The sequence below is a fragment of the Gopherus flavomarginatus genome, chromosome 1, assembly GCF_025201925.1.
Source record: "Gopherus flavomarginatus isolate rGopFla2 chromosome 1, rGopFla2.mat.asm, whole genome shotgun sequence".
NCBI lineage: Eukaryota > Metazoa > Chordata > Testudines > Testudinidae > Gopherus > Gopherus flavomarginatus.
The window spans coordinates 301532421-301552641 of record NC_066617.1 but is presented as its reverse complement, the minus strand read 5'-3'; positions in this window follow the sequence as shown (position 1 = coordinate 301552641).

Genomic DNA, 20221 nt, shown 5'->3' with positions numbered 1-20221 from the left:
TGCATTCACAAGGGTTCTCCTCCCACAACTGGAAGAAGAGATATTGATCAATGCCTCTGCTGCTGCCACCTGTGCAACTAACTCATAGCCATTGCTGCCTTACTGTGATTTCAGCAGGGGGTGGGGAAGCTCACTGCCAGTAAAGTTCCCTGTTGTCTTTCTGTTCCATCGGAAGGTCTAAGGCTTAGCCCCTCGATGTGGTCAGCAGTGAAGTCAGCTCCGGGGATCACCAACTAGAAACAAGGACTTTCAATTGAGTCTAATCAGCTTTGTCTTAAAGGGCTAGAAAAGGACAGCTCAAGTGATGTTTAGGACTATAATCCTGCAGCTCTGTATAGTAGAAAAGCCATGCAAAACACGGAAGAGGTGCTTTCCCCTGAGGGGTTAACCACCTACAGACATAGTCCAGTATTACACAAAGCTGGCAGTTTTTTTCTGTAGTGGGGGCATGTCATAGACAGGGATGCTGAAACATTTTTTTATAGTGGGGGTTCTTAAAGCCGTTGAACCAAACTGTAAACCCTGTATATAATGGAAACCACTTCAAGCCAGGAGGTGTGCAGCACCCCTAGTTCCAGAACCTATGGTCATAGAATGGGTGGATTTTCATTCAGTTTTCTGCAGAAGGAAAGATCTATACTTTTCTTTCGATTGACTGGAAGATGTACCTGGGAAAAGAGGTGATGTGGAAGAAAGCACAATGTTTTTCTCCTGTGACGGAGCTCTGTTTGATGAAGAAGAGATGTCAAAGAGACAATTGTCATTTACCTATGTCTGAGGGCCAGCCCTGGCCTCAGTATGACTTACAACAGCTGTCTGGCTTCTCAAAATTTTGCCATTAATGTATTGTCCTTAATGGACCCTGCAACAGTGAAGATTGTCATGCTGTACCCACTGCTGGACTGACATGTCTCCAGTTTGCAGTATTGTTGTAGGCATGTTGGTCCCAGGATATTAGAGAGGCAAGGTGGATGAGGTAATCTCTTTTATCACTTTATATCTGATCTATCAGTCTTCATCCTCAAAGGAAACCTGCACACCGCTTTCAAAAGATAAGCCTGGGATGTTAAATTCATTATTCTGCTAGACACTAAAAATCATGGACTGAACAGAGACCCTGGGTTGATGGTTTATTACAACAATCTGTAACTCACTAACAACACCCTCCCACCCCAGCTGTTCCCCCCATCTTCCTTTCCTTCTTCTGACTGGAAGGGTGTTAATGGGCCACTTCATCATGAATCTGTTTAAACCTATATTTAGCAGTGAAGATAATTGGGCCATATTGATGTGTACAGGTCTGCAGCGGCACAGCTGTACTGATACAGTTGCACTGCTGCAGTGCGTCGGGTGAAGACACTCTGCCAATGGGAGAGACTCCTCCTATCAGCATAAAAAAATCCACCTCTGCAAGCTGCATAAGCTATGTTGGTGGGAGAAGCTCCCCCACTGACATAGCACTGTGCACACAAGGACTTACTTTAGTGTAACTTACGTTGCTCAAGGATGTGAATATTCCACCCCCTGAGCAACAAAAGTTTTGCCAACATAGGCTGTAGTGTAGACATAGCCTTTGTTTACCAGCCCTGAAAAAGAGCTCTGCATAAGCTCAAAAGCTTGTCTCTCTCTCACCAATAGAAGCAGCAAAGAATCCTGTGGCACCTTATCGACTAACAGACGTTTTGGAGCATGAGCTTTCGTGGGTGAATACATCTGAGGAAGTGGGTATTCACCCACGAAAGCTCATGCTCCAAAACGTCTGTTAGTCTATAAGGTGCCACAGGATTCTTTGCTGCTTTTACAGATCCAGACTAACACGGCTACCCCTCTGATTCATGTCACCAATAGAAGTTGGTCCAATAAAAGATATTATCTTCCCCCGCCTTGTCTCTTTAATATCTCTTATGCTGAGGGTGGGGGCAGAGCAGAAGCATAGACCCAGATCCAGAAGAGTTAAGCCTACAAGAAGCAAGAGGAAGACCAAGGACAGGGTAGGCCCACTGCTCAGTGAGGAGGAAGAAACAGTAATAGGAAACTTGGAAATGGCAGAGATGCTTAATGACTTCTTTGTTTTGGTCTTCACTGAGAAGTCTGAAGGAATGTCTAACATAGTGAATGCTTATGGGAAGTGGGTAGGTTTAGAAGATAAAATAAAAAAAGAGCAAGTTAAAAATTGCTTAGAAAAGTTAGATGCCTGCAAGTCACCAGGGCCTGATGAAATGCATCCTAGAATACTCAAGGAGTTAATAGAGGAGGTATCTGAGCCTCTAGCTATTATCTTTGGAAAGTCATGGGAGATGGAAGAGATTCCAGAAGACTGGAAAAGGGCAAATATAGTGCCCATCTATAAAAAGGGAAATAAAAACAACCCAGGAAACTACAGACCAGTTAGTTTAACTTCTGTGCCAGGGAATATAACAGAGCAAGTAATTAAAAAAATCATCTGCAAACACTTGGAAGGTGATAAGGTGATAGGGAATAGCCAGCATCGATTTGTAAAGAACAAATCTTGTCAAACTAATCTGATAGCTTTCTTTGATAGGATAACGAGTCTTGTGGATAAGGGAGAAGTGGTGGATGTGGTATACCTAGACTTTAGTAAGGCATTTGATACAGTCTCGCATGATATCCTTATCGATAAACTAGGCAAATACAATTTAGATGGGGCTACTATAAGGTGGGTGCATAACTGGCTGTATAACCATAATCAGAGAGTAGTTATTAATTGCTCCCAATCCTGCTGGAAAGGTATAACAAGTGGGGTTCCACAGGAGTCTGTTTTGGGACCGACTCTGTTCAATATCTTCATCAACGACTTAGATGTCGGCATAGAAAGTACGCTTATTAAGTTTGCAGACGATACCAAACTGGGAGGGATTGCCACTGCTTTGGAGAACAGGGTCAAAATTCAAAATGATCTGGACAAATTGGAGAAATAGTCCGAGGTAAACCGGATGAAGTTCAATAAAGACAAATGCAAAGTGCTCCACTTAGGAAGGAACAATCAGTTTCACACATACAGAATGGGAAGAGACTGTCTAGGAAGGAGTATGGCAGAAAGAGATCTAGGGGTCACAGTGGACCACAAGCTAAACATGAGTCAACAGTGTGATACTGCTGCAAAAAAAGCAAACGTGATTCTGGGATGCATTAACAGGTGTGTTGTAAACAAGACAGGAGAAGTCATTCTTCTGTTCTACTCTGCACTGGTTAGGCCTCAACTGGAGTATTGTGTCCAGTTCTGGGAACCGCATTTCAAGAAAGATGTGGAGAAATTGGAGAGGGTCCAGAGAAGAGCAACAAGAATGATTAAAGGTCTTGAGAACATGACCTATGAAGGAAGGCTGCAAGAATTGGGTTGATTTAGTTTGGAAAAGAGAAGACTGAGAGGGGACATGATAGCAATTTTCAGGTATCTAAAAGGGTGTCAAAAGGAGGAGGGAGAAAACTTGTTCACCTTAGCCTCTAATGATAGAACAAGAAGCAATGGGCTTAAACTGCAGCAAGGGAGATTTAGGTTGGACATTAGGAAAAAGTTCCTAACTGTCAGGGTAGTTAAACTCTGGAATAAATTGCCTAGGGAGGTTGTGGAATCTCCATCTCTGGAGATATTTAAGAGTAGGTTAGATAAATGTCTATTAGGGATGGTCTAGACAATATTTGGTCCTGCCATGAGGGCAGGGGACTGGACTCGATGACCTCTCGAGGTCCCTTCCAGTCCTAGAGTCTATGAATCTATGAATCTATAAAGTTATCCTTTGAGAAAGGAGCTAACTACTGGGAGCTTACGGACAGATTATTGCTTATTTCCACTACCCAAGCAGTGAAAAGAAGCTATTATTCAAGAATCTGACCCAGCAACGGGTTCAATATTATAAAAAAAATACTGATGTACAGCAAATGAAAAATATCTCAACACTGAAATACCACAATATATACTAAAAACATCAGTTATACATAAATCTAAATGGAATCCAACCTAACATGATCATCATGTGAGAAAATTATGGCTGGGTATGGACGAGTTAGTAATGGAGCATTTGCTTTTAATCTGCAGTTTTAAAATAATCAGAAATAAATTGACAAATTTTTCTCTTTTGTGTAGTTTCATTACTATTGTAGTGCATGCACAATGGTAATGTAGGTTTGTACTGCTGCTATGTTGCCTCCATCCTTGCTTTAAAATAAATGAAGTCCTACTTGCAACTCAAATACAAAATCATTGCTATTGCATCATATCAAAAATAACAACTGTCCCAGCTGTGAACCAGCTTCCTATACATGTTGCCCATGGCGACATGCTGAATTTTTTTTTCTTTTATTCTTTTGTGTGTCACAAAAGAAAGACAAGTAACAATGGGATATGTGGTCCTAACAACGGAGACAGCAGGATGTCTGCTCTCTTCTACTCAATTTGTAGGAAAGAACTGTGTACCTGTGTGACCAAATCATTGATACTGTAGATTGATTTTTTTCCCTCCTCAGGCACATGGGGAAGAGGTGAGCTGAGGGCACATGGGGAAGAGGTGTGCACATGGGGTTATTAGCACTGTGGTTACTGTGATGGGCCAGTACTGTATGAAATTGTTGGATCAATTCATTTGATTGTATAAATTATAATTTGGAAATTGCATATTATAATTATTGTGAAAACACATCGATTTAAAGAACAGCGCTGTATAGAAATATAAATAAACACATATTCACTGGAGCAACCATGGAGTCAGTGCCTATGCATACGCTTCTCCAATGGATTTTTGGTGCCTATCAAGTCAAATTGTTCTTATCCTTATCTTCATGGCTCTTCATAATGCCATCCTTGCCTTCATCTCTGCTCTCAGTTCCATCTTGTTCCTCCAGTACATTGCCTGACTCCTAGTTCTAGACCTGGAATCCACCTTTAAGGGCAAGTGCACCTTGCTACAGTCTTTTTAAAATATGCGTATCTGTCCAAGCAGGCCAGTGTCAACCCACCTAAGAAAACATTGCTGTGTAGCAAGCATTGCATAAATAAAGAAAAATGTATAGAAAGAAATAATAAGAGCAACAATAAAAAGGGTGTGTGTATCCCTTTAACTGTTGTGATTATACAACTGAATATTTGTCTCTGCGAATTTAAATGCATTTTGCAAGCACTGCACTATGCCACTTAAAATTTTTGCAAGATTAACTAGTAAATCTTTTTCAGATACCCTATCTTCCTTATGGACATTTGTTCTTTTGAATCTCTATTGAAATTCAAATTCAAAAAACAACTGTCTGAGACCCAACTTATCTGTTTTGTACACTTTGCCATTCTTCTCACCCACTAGATTTCCAGAAGATTTAATAGATAGATGGTGAAATATAACATAGCCCAGGCTGTCTTGCAATGAAGCTTTTGCAAGGCAAATATGACCTCAAGTTTATCCTGAAATCACATGATGAATGCAGGAGTTTATGTGCATGAGAATAATGAAGAGTGAAGAATGTGAATATACTCCAGTTAAGGGCTTAGAGTTCTTAAAGAAATAGAATCAAGGGAAATGTCTTGTCATGCTATGAATATATATTCCCAAGCAAAGATTTTTTTGTTTTGTTTTTTAACTACATGGAAAATCACTTTTAAATTTAGACATTCTTTGGCAAAGAGTGAAACTTTTATAGTTCAGCTTAAGAGTTTTCTATGGTTTCTGCTTTTGTTCAGGTCATGTTTGGTTTAAATGAAAATCTACTCAATTGATGCCTTATCAAAACACTGGATTAGGCTGGTTTGAGTTTCAGGTGTGTAACAGAACTTAAACCCAGGCAAATTACACATAGTTTTGCCTGCAGTGTGAAAACATATCTAATCTATCTACCTCTACCAGTTATATGCAGACATCAGTAGTTCAGGAGCCAAATTACTGATCAACAGTGACCTAAAGAGCCACAGTATGACAGGGGAAATATTTTGTGTGTTTGTGTGTATGTATTGTGACAGGGTCAGGCCAGATGGCTACAGGAGAGTGATCCCATTGGTATCCAGAAAGTGGGCGGGTGAAGCCCGCCCACTGCTAAAGGACCTCCCCCTAGCCTAAGGGGAGGATCCACAGGTCCATGATTCCAAATAAATACGGGGGACAACTAATGAAAAAAACAGGATCGGGAGTGAGGTCATAGGGCTAAACGAAGGGAACTTGATGGGGACACTGAGCAAAGAACTCCGGCCCACCTCCTCTCCCTGGTTTTGTAGATGGCTAGTTTGGCCAGGATTAAGAGGAGGTTGATAAGGAGATCCTGCAACTTTGTGGGGCCAAGGATGGGGAGAGCATAGATGAACAGGTGAGGGGAAAAGTGCAACCAAAAATGTAAGAAGAGATTTAAGAGGAGCTGGAAGAGGGGCTGCAACCTGGTGCACTCTAGATAAATGTGCGCCAGGGTTACAAGAGAATGATAGAAGGTAGATAGAGGACCAATCAGGAAACAAGACTTTTTCAAATCTGGGTAGAGGGAACTTTTGGATGTGAGTCTTTTGTTCTTGTTCTGTTCCTTTTCTCGTCTCTGAGAGTGATTTTTCTATCTCCAGGCTTTCTAATCTTCTGTTTCCAAGTTGTAAGTACAAGGATAGTAAGACAATTGGTTTATATTGTTTTCTTTTGTATTTACATGTGTGTAGTTGCTGGAATGTTTTAAATTTTATTCTTTTTTAATAAGGCTGTTTATTCATTTTTTTCCTTTAAGCAATTGACCCTGTATATTGTCACCTTTATACAGAGATTATTTTTAATGTCTTTTTCTTTCTTTTTTATATAAAGCTTTCTTTTTAAGACCTGTTGGAGTTTTTCTTTAGTGGGGACTCCAGGGAATTGAGTCTGCAGCTCACAAGGGAATTGGTGGGAGGAAGAAGTCAGGGGGAAAATCTCTTTGTGTTAGATTTATTAAGCCTGACTTTGCATACCCTCTGGGTGAGGGGGAAGAGAGATTAGATATCTCGGTACTTGTGTTTCCAGGACTGGAAACAGGGAATCTCCTAGGGTCGTCCAGGGAGAAGAGCCTGGGAGGAAGTAACAAGGAAACAAGGGGAGGGGGTTATTTCCCTTTGTTGTAAGACTCAAGGCATCTGAGTCTGGGGGTCCCCCAGGGAAGGTTTTGGGGAGACCACAGTGAGCTAGGCACTGTATAATTCCTAGCTGGTGGCAGCGATACCAGGTCCAAGCTGATAACTAAGCTTGGAGGTTTTCATGCTAACACCCATATTTTGGATGCTAAGGTCCAGATCTGGGAAGAAATGTTATGACAACAGGTGAGGGGGAAAGTGCAACCAAAAATGTAAGAAGAGATTTAAGAGGAGCTGGAAAAGGGGCTGCAACCTGGTGCACTCTAGATAAATGTGCGCCAGGGTTACAGGAGAATGATAGAAGGTAGATATATTAGCCCCAGATTAAGCAGGCTCCTTTTCCCTAAGTAAGATAATGGGCTGTTCCAGAACAATCAGGAAGTTGCTGGAACCAATTAAGGCAGGCTAATTAGGACACCTGGAGCCAATTAAGAAGGTACTAGAATCAATTAGGACAGGCAGGCTAATCAAAGCACCTGGTTTTAAAAAGGACCTCAGTTCAGTTATTGAGGTGCATGTGAGATGCTCAGAGCAAGAAGAGTACAAGAAGCTGAGAGTGTGAAGATATACTACTGGACGACTGAGGAGTACAAGCATTGTCAGACATCAAGAGGAAGGTCCTATGGTGAGGATAAAGAAGAAGTTGGGAGGAGGCCTCAAGGAACGAGCCGAGAGAGTTGTAGCTGTCACACTGCTGCAATCCACAGGGCCCTGGGCTGGAACCCGTAGCAGAAGGTGGGCCTGGATTTCCCCCATCCTCCTCAAACTCCCTATATGATACAAGAAGAGGTGACCTGGACTGTGGGTCCCACGAGAGGGGAAGGTCCCTGTTCTATCCCCTGACCAACTAGGTGGCTCAGCGGAGACTGTGAGGATTGTTCTCCTCCCTTTCCCCATGCTGGCTAGTGATGAGGTTAGCTGAGTGAATGGCAGATTTGAGCTACTAGCAAAAGTGGCCAAACTGAGGACTGCCATGATTCTCTAAGGTAAGCAAATCCACCAATAAGCACAGGACCCACCAAGGCTGTGGAGGAACTTTGTCACAGTATATATATATATATATATATATATATATATATATATATATACACACACACAAAATATTTCTCCTGTCTTACTGTATAGGTAAGTAGGATTAATATAATAATATATATAATTGTCATAGCAGAATTACTGACCAAGTATTATTACAATGTTATCAACTACAGTTGGTTAAAAACATAGTAAAAGCATCCTGACTGGTTAATAATTTAGTTTGGTTTATAATTAAATCACACAGTGTTTGAATACCTGTGCTGCAAAGAGCCTCAGGAGACTCATTAAAGAGCCACTTGCGGGTGGCAAGCCTCAGTCTGAGTATCAGTGACCTATATCATACATACACACTTTCTTTTCTTTGTTTTGATACATGAAATGGCATAGAAAATAGGCTATTTACATTTGAACAAGCACTCTCATTCATATATATATATATATATATATATATATATATATATATATATATATATATATATATATATATATATATATAAGTATTCATATAAGTATATTTTCTGAAAAAGTGAAAAGCATTATTTATTTTTATTGCACAACATACACACACACATATTATATATTATATATATATAATGTGTGTGTATGTTGTTCAATAAAAATAATGCTTTTCACTTTTTCAGAAAATATACCTTATCTAAGCATAAATTATAATACAACACAGAGCCACATTTTAAAACATTTGTGACCCAGGATGTTTTAAGAACTGTTTCACACCAAAATACTTCCTTCTTTCTTTCCTTCTTTCCAATAGTAAAAGCCAGTTGAGTATTTCAGTGGAAAGTATGTGAAGCTGATCCATGTTATACTTAAACAGGTCACAACGGGCTGTAGTTAGAAATCCTACTTACCTTACAGACAGAAACTATTGACTGAGCAAGCCTTTTATTGTGGCTTAACTCCAGGAAGGTGTGAAGCATAAGGAGGTTACTTGAAAAGTATAAGTCACAGAGGAGTCTATTGTGTTGGATTGTGGAAGCACTGGCCTTGTCTGTTCTAGCACAAAATGAGGCAAAGACAAATAAGAGATGGGAAGTTTTGTACTAAAGAGAAGCCAGTTTGAGAAACAAGAGAAGCATTAAAACATTAGTTAGAAGCAGTCAAAAATTCCTTCTTAAAGAAAGCATCATTAGTTGATATGAAGATAATTACTGTAAAAAGTACCATCTTAGAGCAAAAAATTAGCACTGGTGTTAGTAAGAAGATACCACCAACTGCTGAAGGGGAAAGATTACATTGGTGCTCAATTTATATGATGGATGGTGTTATTCTCACTAGCAGTTACTAAACTAGAGTAGGAGGACTGAAAGGATGAGAAATTCTGGCAAATTGTGTGTTTTTAATTATGCAAAATGTCAGTTTCGGAAAGTTTTTGTTTGCATGTTTGTTTTCCTTGCATGTAGATTGTGAGGTTGCTGACATGTTTCTGGTTGCACTGTGTTAGTGGTTATCCCTGGGATTTGCATATAGGTGCGACACTACCAATTGAGAAATAGTATTACTGAGGTTTATACAAGGCTCCTGGTAGTAGACGGGCTTTTGACATTGATTGTTCAATGTGTCTGTTTTTTTTTTTAAATGGAAGGGAGGCTGGATGTGTTTTAAAACTGGCAAGTATCCCAAAAGAGACAAGGAACTCTTAGTGTCTAAAACCTTGAAAACAATGTACGTCCTTTACAGAGGCAGTGTAATATAGCACAAACATTTGTCCTGTGTAACATTTCAGCTTTTAGGCTATAGCAATGTTAACATGTATCTGAAATTTTATATAAATTCAGAAAAAAAGTATAAATCCATATGCACTCTTAGAAGAGACACTTTATTGTAACAAGAAAAATGTGTTGATTTAAACTCTAGTGATTAGACCATTTGTCAAACGCTGTTACTGTTTGTGAGAACATTCACAGGTCACATACACAAGTTTTCAGCTTTCATTGGAATCAAGCTTGTTGAAATGGAACTTATCCATCTGAATTCAGGAGACTGATCGTTATTGTCATAAACAAATAGTTAAGGGTTAATGTCTCTTTTACCTGTAAAGGGTTAACAAGCTCAGTGAACCTGGCTGACACCTGACCAGAGGACCAATCGAGGGACAAAATACTTTCAAATTTTGGTGGAGGAAAGTCTTGGTTTGTGCTGTTTGTTTTGTTCTTTGTTCTCTCTTGGAGCTAAGAGGGGCCAGACGTGCAACCAGATCAGTCTCCATTCTTTCTAACACAATCTCTTATGTTCATAATAGCAAGTACTAACTAGTTAAAAGGCAGATTAGTTTTATGCTTGTTTTCTTTATTTGCAAATGTGTATTTTGCTGGAAGGATATTTTACCTCTGTTTGCTGTAACTTGTAACTTAGGCTAGGGGGGATGGAGTCCCTCTAGTCTATATAAGCTGAAGACCTTGTAAACATTTTCCATCTTGGTTTTACAGAAATAATTTTTACTTTTTTCTTTCTTTAATTAAAAGCTTTCTTTTTTAAGAATCTAATTGATTTTTTCCTTGTGTAAGACCCAAGAGAATTGGGTCTGAACTCACCAGGGATTGGTGGGGGGAAAGGGGAGGGGGCAGATTAATTCCTCTCTGTTTTAGGATCCAAGGACTTTGGATCAGTGTACCTCTCAGGGTAACCCAGGGAGGGGGAAGGAGGGGGAATGGTTTATTTCTCTCTGTTTTAAGACCCAAGGGATTTGGGTCTTGGGTCCCCCAGGAAAGGGTTTTGGGGGACAGGAAGTGAACCAAAACACTATATTTTTGGTTGCTGGCAGCGCTATCAGATCTAAGCTAGGAATTAAGTTTAGAGGGGTACATGCAGGTCCCCACTTTCAGGACGTTAAAGTTCAAAGTGGGAATAATACCTTGACGGTTATGATTAAAGGTTGACAAATTCTGTTAAACTTTCTGAAACTCCCTCCTCAAATGCAATATTATTGCAAACTTAGAAAGGCAAGGGAGTGATGTGTCAGCTTTCACAGAAGTTCTTTGATAAAACTGTTGCCTACCTTTAAAATATGTATATCACAACAGGAGGGTTAACAAACAGTCTTTCCATTTCAAATTTAGAATGCAGGATGGTGCATCATACAGGAAGACTTTACTTTCTAAATGTTTTTTTCACATTTCTTAGAAAAAATAATTGAAGTCATGCAACAAATTATTTTAATACCCTGTTTTTAGCATGAAATATTTCCTAGACAGTCATGAAGCAGACCCTGATTACGGTGTATTTGTTTCTATCCTGTCGAATGAAGAATTTAGTGTATTTTTGTACCATTCATTTGATGGGGATAAGGGCTACTTCTTGGATATCTCCACAATACACATCATGTATAACTCCTCTTGCAAATCACTTCAAGTAAGTTGGCTACTTAATGGAGCAGAGTTTATTTCACATGCTATACAGATCAGCACGATGCTTGTTGATACTCTATTTATGTCTTACCTGCTACACCCTTTCTAGGAAGTAAAAGGAGATTACTCTGGGGACAGTGGATGTGTCAGAAGCAGAACCCACTAAATCCGCATAATATTCTACCAAAATGGCTGCATAACAGTCATCTTGGAATTTCATATTTAATAAGGACTTGTCTATACTTACAGCGCTGTACTTCTGTAGTGTTTAATGAAGATGCTACATAGTGTGACAGGAGAGTTTCTCCCATCGGTGTACATAAGGACATAAGAATGGCCCTACTGGGTCAGACCAAAGGTCCATCTAGTCTAGTATCCTGTCTTCTGACAGTAGCCAGTGCCAGGTGCCCCAGAGGGAATTAAAAGAACAGGTAATCATTAAGTGATCCATCCCCTGTGTAGATAGTGTAGGTACTCCCTCCAACAGGATTTTCCACATTTCTGAGTGACATAGTTATACTGACATACGTTTGTAGTGTAGACTTGGACTTAGTCTCCTCAGCAGGAGGAAGTAGTTAATCACAGCAGTTGATATGGTCTTTAATAAAATCAGGCATCATTTTCTTTAAGTAGACCAAAATTTTCTAACAAGTTGTAACCCGACACTCTTCAATGGGATACACTGAATTCAACAGAGTTGCACATAACTGAGGGCAGAATTTGATATCTTGTGTTTAAAGCTGCACCGTCCCAATATTGAGATCCAAAATTTCTGTAAATCCTTCTGAAGGTAACAGATTGTTGATCCCATTAGTGTTAACAGGTGAACTCACTACTTCACAAAGAGCACCAAGTAACTCCTTTAGTCTATTGTACAAGCAACAGGAAAATACCAAATGTTTTATACAGTACAAAAAAACAATGAATTTTCAGAACTCCCTCTGAAAATTCAACTCATATTAAGGATCACGGAAAGAGAGTGTTCTGCTTTCCCCACAAGATACATATCTAAGCATCTTTGAAAAAACTGGCTTTACTGTATGGTGAAAATACTGAAAGACAGCAAAGTGAACAACTAAGTCCAAAACATTTCTGCATGTGTCATTTTTTTGTTTACCAATGTGTTGTCTGTTTGCTTTTTCTTTTAAAATGTATCGCAAGGTTAGCTTTCCCATTTAATTTGTAATCTATCAAAATTTAATTTAAATATAACTTTTTTTTTTCTTAAATTCTACAACTCCCTCTAGTTTGGTGTGTGGATCAACAATAAAGTGTAGGCTTTGAAACTTTGCAAAACTCTTTCTCTGATTTTATGAAATTTGATCACTAACTCTTGCAAAAAATATTTTATTGTTAGACAAGACACACTGTGTAGATGTAAAAACAGCAAGGAGGAGACTGGACATTGAAGGGCTAGAGGAACAGGAACATGATTGCATGGTTATTCGTTTCAAGTATGCGCACATCATGATTTAGCTTAGGTGGGATTTATGCACAAAAATGTAAGGAAGATATAGGAGAGTGAATATTCATGACACACTTATTGTGGATATTGTGTAAGAGTTCATTGGGATTTGGCCCTTTATTAGCAAATGTCAGTGTCTCCATTTTGCTCTTCAGAGCTGTATGTTTCTCTGTGCTTTACTTCCAACAAAAGTTGATTTTCTTTCTAAGTAAGAGTCAGAATCTGTTGATGACATAGAAAAGAACCAGCATGAAAGAAAATAAAAAGCATTACAGCAAGCAGAATTTATGCTTTAATCAGCATCTCATCTGCTGTGATTCACAAGTTTTGCTTCTGCTAAGTGTAAAGCAGATTCACTGGGGAAAGAAACAAATGAAAACAAACAGAAAAACCTCAACAGCTGCTTTTCACTAGCTACAAAATAAGTGGAACAGCATTGCTGAAAAGTCAATCCCTTTCTCGTCCTGACTTTACCATGAAACCAGCAAAACCAGAACTTTTTGTTGCTTTGCTTTAAGTGCAAACAGTGTTGTCCAGTAGAGCTGGTAATTTATTTATTTTTTTTACAAATAGTTTATTCAGAGAAAAACACAGTTTCAGGTTGATGAAAACTACTCACAAATTCAGGTTTAATTTGGTGAATAGTTTTTGCTGGGAAAATAAACAAACACCTTTTAAAAATCATAATGGCTTGTTTTGAAATTTTCAAAATGAAAATTTTGATTTTTCTTTGAAAACTATGCTTCATTTAGAAATTTAGCTAGGTAAAAGGGTAAAATACCTGAAAACAAAACAAAATGAAAAAAATCACCTCAAAGAAAAGATTTCCTATGATCCAAAATTAGTTTTGTGGGAATTTTTTTGTTTCAGCAAGAAAAAGAAGAAAAATAAAGATTCAATTGCAGGTCACTGAACAAAAAAAAAAAAATCAATTATTCACTCAGCTCAATGGTGCAATTCCTGTTGTGCTGCATATCTAACTCCTTGTGCATTGCACTGAGGTATTATCTCAAAAGTTTAGCCAGTTAACAGGTAACAAAAGTTTCTATTGTATATATGTAGTCTAGCCATAACTAAGGCAGGCCCCCTGTGTTCAGTTTACCCATATATCTGGGCTTCTGAAAGATTAAAATGATATCCAGTCTGATGGGATGTATGTTAATTTATCAATCTAAAGGATTTTTTAATCTACATAGAACGAGTTTGCACACTGATACAGATTTTCTAAATCTGATCACAGCATTAAAATGAGATAAATTCCCAAAGGAGTATTGAAAACAATGCTTATTACTGACTTTGTAGCAGAAAAATAAGGTTAACAAAGCTTTATTTTTCTGTTTTCCATTTTAAAGCATTGTTATCTGCTCTCAAGCATACAAGTAAGATGAACTATATATTTATCATTCATCTCATTATGTTATGTCAGCTACTCACACAATAACTCTCCCTTGATTGTTTTCAACAATGCTGGAACCAATATAGGCATGTGTAAACAAAAGGCATAAACAGTGAAAGAAGGCAGTTGGTCATGAGAAGCAATGTCTTCTCCTGACAATCTTAATGCTTCTTAGACAGAATCCACCGCTTTTGTTCACAGGCATTCAGAAAGATTGGCAGGCTGAGGGATTAGTGTATGGAAGATAATGAGGCTTTCTGCAATGCCAATTTGAATGGAGAAAGACAATGATTAACCCAGAATTATCAGTGGCTATGTTGTTATTTAAGTATTGTATTCCAACTGGGAGTCACTGACATTTTACAGATATAAATCCAGACACACAAAAATCATAAAGCTAAAAAAAAAAAGGCTGAGCGGGAAATAAAGCTTATCTTCATATTAGTTTCTAGGCAGGTGAAGATACACAACACACTGAACCAGAGATTTCTATGTGGAATATTCGGAGTGCAAGGAGAATTATGTGGGAACTGAAGTTCAAATTTACATTACACTAACCCTTCCTCAAAGTTGTTTTTCCCAAGCCTAGTCCTAGCATAACCCTCTTTTTTTTACTACAATGGTGCCATGAGGGATTTCCCTTTTAATATTAAAATGTTAAGCAGTGGGAAGCTCAATGGGTCAATATTTTACCATAGTGAGACTGAAGATGAACCATTACCTAGTTGACATATGCTTAGTTCAAACACTAGGCAAAAAGGAGGATGGATAAACAATATAATCTCCCTGGATGTGAAGTATTCCTTAAAGAACACAGTTCAAGTGGGTTATGTCGCAGTGCTAAGTACAGGACTGCTCTTCCGAAATACATGAGTTCTTCCATATTTTCACTGAAAGAAGTAACAGAAAATTAAATTACTAGGAAAATGAGTGACTCAACTGCCTTCTGACTTTTTCTGAGCTGAACAAATTATCTTATATATTGAGTTATGAACTTTATAAAAGGACTGAAGAGTGGTAAACAGCTGAATCAACCTTCTCTGAGCAGTTTCTTTTGTTAAGGAAAGTCAGCTCAGCTCATAATCATATTTGGCTTTACAACCTTTCCAAAGGACTGTTAATCTCATCTATTTAAGAAATATGTGTATATCCAGTACTGTATTAAAAATCCATTGTACCTCACAGCTTCCAAACAGTTTGCTAAAATTAACTAATTAAAAGTCCCACATGAGGAAGGCAAGCCTTTGTATCCTCATTTTACAGCTGAGGGGAGTAAAGTACAGAAAGGTTTTGATTTGCCCAAGGCTTTACTTTGAGTCGATGGCAGAATCAGCAGCATGCCCAGAAGTTCAGTGACAGTGGACAAATATTGCAAAAAAAAAAAATGCAGAGATTTGTTTAGATTAAAACTAAATTCATTTTGGCAGCATGCATGACCTCAGTTCCCCATCTGCAAAGTGGGGATAATAGTACTTACCTACCTCACAGCATGTTGTGAATATAAATCCATTTAACATTCTAAGGACCATAGATACTACAAGAAGGGAATCTAGATGAGTACCAGAGATAGATGATAATTAAATGTTGTTGTGTTTTCAAATGCTTGTTTCCTTGGAATGCAAGTGATGAAACAAAACATATTCCAAAGTTATTTTCCATAAATGAAATTTAGCTCCTAAGTTCATGGAAAACTGTCTTGCAAATTCTTGCACAGATATATGCCCACCCAAAAGTTCATATGATAATTATTCTTGTAGCTCCCTTGATACCTTTTTGATTTTCTTTCTCTTGTTTGTGAAGGTTTCAGTCATCCAGTCCAAAAGCAGTATCATGCTACTTGGTTACCCAGTCACACATAATGAAGAAGAAGTAGCACAGTTTAGTTGGAGACATGATCTTGTAGAAGGAATCACAAAGGAAGACCCACACACTTGCCCTAAGCCCCACTGACTCCAATGAGCCTGCAAAGTTGTCTTTTGACCCTGTCCCAGATCCTGCAAACAAATAGTTAATGAAAACCCAGAAGCTGAAATCTGTTTCTATAGAGTGTGCATTGAATAATACAGAGTAATGAATACATCTGTGAAAATCGAAGACTGGTTACAGATAATTCTCAAATGGGTGGAAAAAAATGGTCAGTCAGTATTCCTGTCAATAGTTTGCTCACCTCTGCCACACTGCCTATCCAGTATTTTTTTTTTTCAGTAGACCCTATCTTGGGACTATTACTGAGGCTCCTGTATGAAACTATTGTAAAAGTATTGCTGAAACCCATTAATTTCTACTTCATCCTAAATAGAAGATTTCATTCAGGCAGAAAAGCGTTTTCTCTGGGGTCATTTAACTAAATTTCCACTTTTACACTTTCATCACTGGGTCAAATTCTTCTTGACTTATACCCATTTAGTTCACAAGTATTTACATAGAGTACATGTCAGGGCATGATTTCATCCAATATTTAATTCTCATTTAAATCTCATATATTGAAATAAACCAAAAATCAGGGAAAAGTCATAGCATGTCGCACTCTTCCTTCCAAATGCTGCTGCTTTTAGTCCCACTTGAAACTGAGAAATGATGAAACCTTATTTAAAAAGGTAACACTTGTAAAATTTTCAACTTTGACTGGAAAAAGAAACACCAGAAAGTTAATAGGATTGCCTGTTGTTGCAAGATTTCCAGATCTTTTTTGCAGACCAGAGCGATTTGAATAGATCAGAGAAGGACTGAGAAACAGTCAGCTCTGTACGTGCATCTTAGAAAATGGTCAGAACCACAGCAGTGGCATGTAGAACTGAACTGAAACGGGTGAGGTAAAATGTTTTGGTTTGGGACTCTTTCTTGTGCTTATCTGAATCAAATAAAACTGCCACTTCTTTTTAAGGTTTACAGCACTGTGATTCACCCCAAATAGAAACAGCCATCTATTTAGTAAAAGAAACTAAGTAAAAAAGAAAAAACATGAAAAGGAAAACCAAAGCAAATACAAGTATTCCTCAAGAGCTATTAGATATTTCTTTTATACCTGCAGATGGCATTGTTGATCTTTCAAACTTTTGTAAAAAGCCTGAATTACAAAGCATGAATAAACACATACTCTCACACAAGGAAGAAGCTGGGCAGATGTAATAATGCACAGATTAAAATAAAGGTCTACAAAAACAGCGATAATGGGTAAAAACACATGCACTGAAATCTGATTGGCATGTTAGTTAATTAAAATTAACAACAAGGAAAGGCTTTAGTTCACACCAGGGATTACTTACTATGACAACTTTTTCTATACTACTTTGGTTCACAGTGTGTGAGGGGTGATAACCAGTTTATTCACATACTCAAATATTTTTGCTTAATTTGTATACAACAGTTAATAAAGGACACAGTGACAGGATAATCTCATGAAAGAGGAAAGCACAGTCAACTACACAATTAATATGAGTAAATATTGAACAAACTAGTATGATTGCATGAAACATACAAGATTCATTATCACTTTTTCTTGGGAGTAATGTATTTTTTTAATATTACCTATTTATAAATAGCATTCACCAGCTCAGTACAAGATGTCTAACATTAATTAAAAAATAAATACAATGTGCACAAAATTTTGGTCCAGAAAGCTCTGTACCTGATTCTCCAGTATCTTTAATGTTGTCATTTATATCTGTGCTAACAAATCACCATAGTAATTGGTGTTTAACAACCACTTGGCATTCCCTTTGCACAGGTTAAAGAGAGGACACAAGGCACAAAGTTATGCCTTTTGCAGTGGAAGCAACATATCTAATTTTACCAAAAGATGTAATTGTGAGTAAATGTGTTTGGTTGCACTTCTAGGATACCACTGGTAATGACACTTTTTGAAAATGGTCTTTTGTCCGTAGACAAGTATCAAAGGGGTAGCCGTGTTAGTCTGGATCTGTAAAAAGTGACAGAGTCCTGTGGCACCTTATAGACTAACAGACGTATTGGAGCATAAGCTGAAGTGGGTATTCACCCACGAAAGCTCATGCTCCAATATGTCTGTTAGTCTATAAGGTGCCACGGGACTCTTTGTCACTGTCTGTAGACAGCAGTTCTTCTGAGGGAAACTGCCTACTCAGAAGTTAATTATTCTCTATTCCCTCTCCAACATGAAGGTGAGATGCTCCAAATAGAGAGGTGGTGGTTTCTCCTGTCATAAGATCTCATCTTCCATGGCTTTCCTTTGAGCAGCTGAAAATGGCATGATACATTTACGCATGCCTGAGCATCATTCCTAAAGTCCATGTTTCAAGTGCATTTGAATAGTCTCAGAATGGTTTTTACAGGACTGTTAAACATGCACACATAGATGAGGCGTTTATTCATCCAAAAGAGAAAAAATCAGAAGCTAAACACAAATAAAGAGATATAGGTAGATATAAAGCTAATGGATCTCGTATTTTAAACATGCAAGTAGTAAATCTGAGATGGCGCCACTTTTTATGAAGTGATGCCAGCCATCAAATTCTCTAAGAGCCCAATTGTTTCTTAACAGCTGTTGCTATCATATATTGTAAAATCAAGTGTTTTTTTTTATTTTCTATTTTTTTATTTCCTGGATAAGAGACTAGAAAATTGTAAATTTACACAAGATAAAAAATCTCATGTAACAACTTGAAGTCAATGGGAGCTGGTGGGTGCTCAGCACTTTTGGAAAATAGGTCACTTACTTAGAAGCCTAAATAAGCCTAGCAATAGGCTTGGATTTCTGAAAATCTTTGCCTTACATACATAATCAGAAATATATACACTTTCATATAAATGGCCTGTGTTTCAGTGTGTTGAACAGAGCACTTGCAGTTCCATTGACCACACATATAGATACCTGGCATAATATCCCTGTTCCTCAGCCAGAATTCACCTTATATGAAGACAGGCCTTGTAACTTCAGCAGGATTTTCACTGGGATGTAGATTTGTTACTGGGGTTCCATTAGAGCCTTGTTAGTGGGGACTGCTGAAGGATATACAATGAACTCGAATCTCCTCAGACTGCCTTCACTTTAATACTTTCCCAGCTAGTGCCACTCACTTTTTGGGTTGTGTAAGCCATCTACAGAAGAAAGGAGACTGAAGCTGTTTTCTACTGCCATATGCTTTATTTTGATGGACTTTCTATCACAGTGGACATCTGCCAGCAGCTACACTGGCAGAAACCAGTGTGAAACCTGAAGTGAGTCTGGACATCCAACTGAATAACATTTATACAGGACATTTGGGCAATCAACTGTATGATGACTGAAAAAGACTTTATGCATTTAAAAGTTAACAATCTTACGGGATGACAGCTGGAACCCAGAGTTTCTATCCCAAGACACGTTTTGAGGAGATCTGGTCAGATTATCAAATTATCTGTGTGGTACAATTTCTTGGACATGGCACCAGGGGAAATAGATGGAGAGAGAATCAAAGACCCATGAGAATGGGATTCTCATCAGCTGCAGAAAGTTTAATTTCAGACAGCTGGGGCCTTGATTCTCCACTCTGTCCAAACTGTGCTCAGAAGCTCCATCACACCAATTTCATCATCACACCTCCATCACACCCTTCCCAACTTCTCCATGCTCCACTCATGTTCAGGAGTGGTGCCAGAGTTTCTGGCGCCCTAGACAGAATTCAGGGGGGTGGCATTTTGTTCGCTCCCCACGGGGCGCGCAGGAGCTTCCAGTTCCACTCCCATCTCACTGTCGAAGAAGGACCCTCCGCCGAAATGCCACAGGTGATAGTGGCAGTCATTGAGCTGCTCAATTGCCTGCTGCTGTTTTCCACGACCCGTCTGCAGAAGGTCCTTCTTCGGCAGCGCCACAGGAGCAGCACCGGAAGATCCCGTGCGCCCCGTGGGGAGCACACAAAATGCTG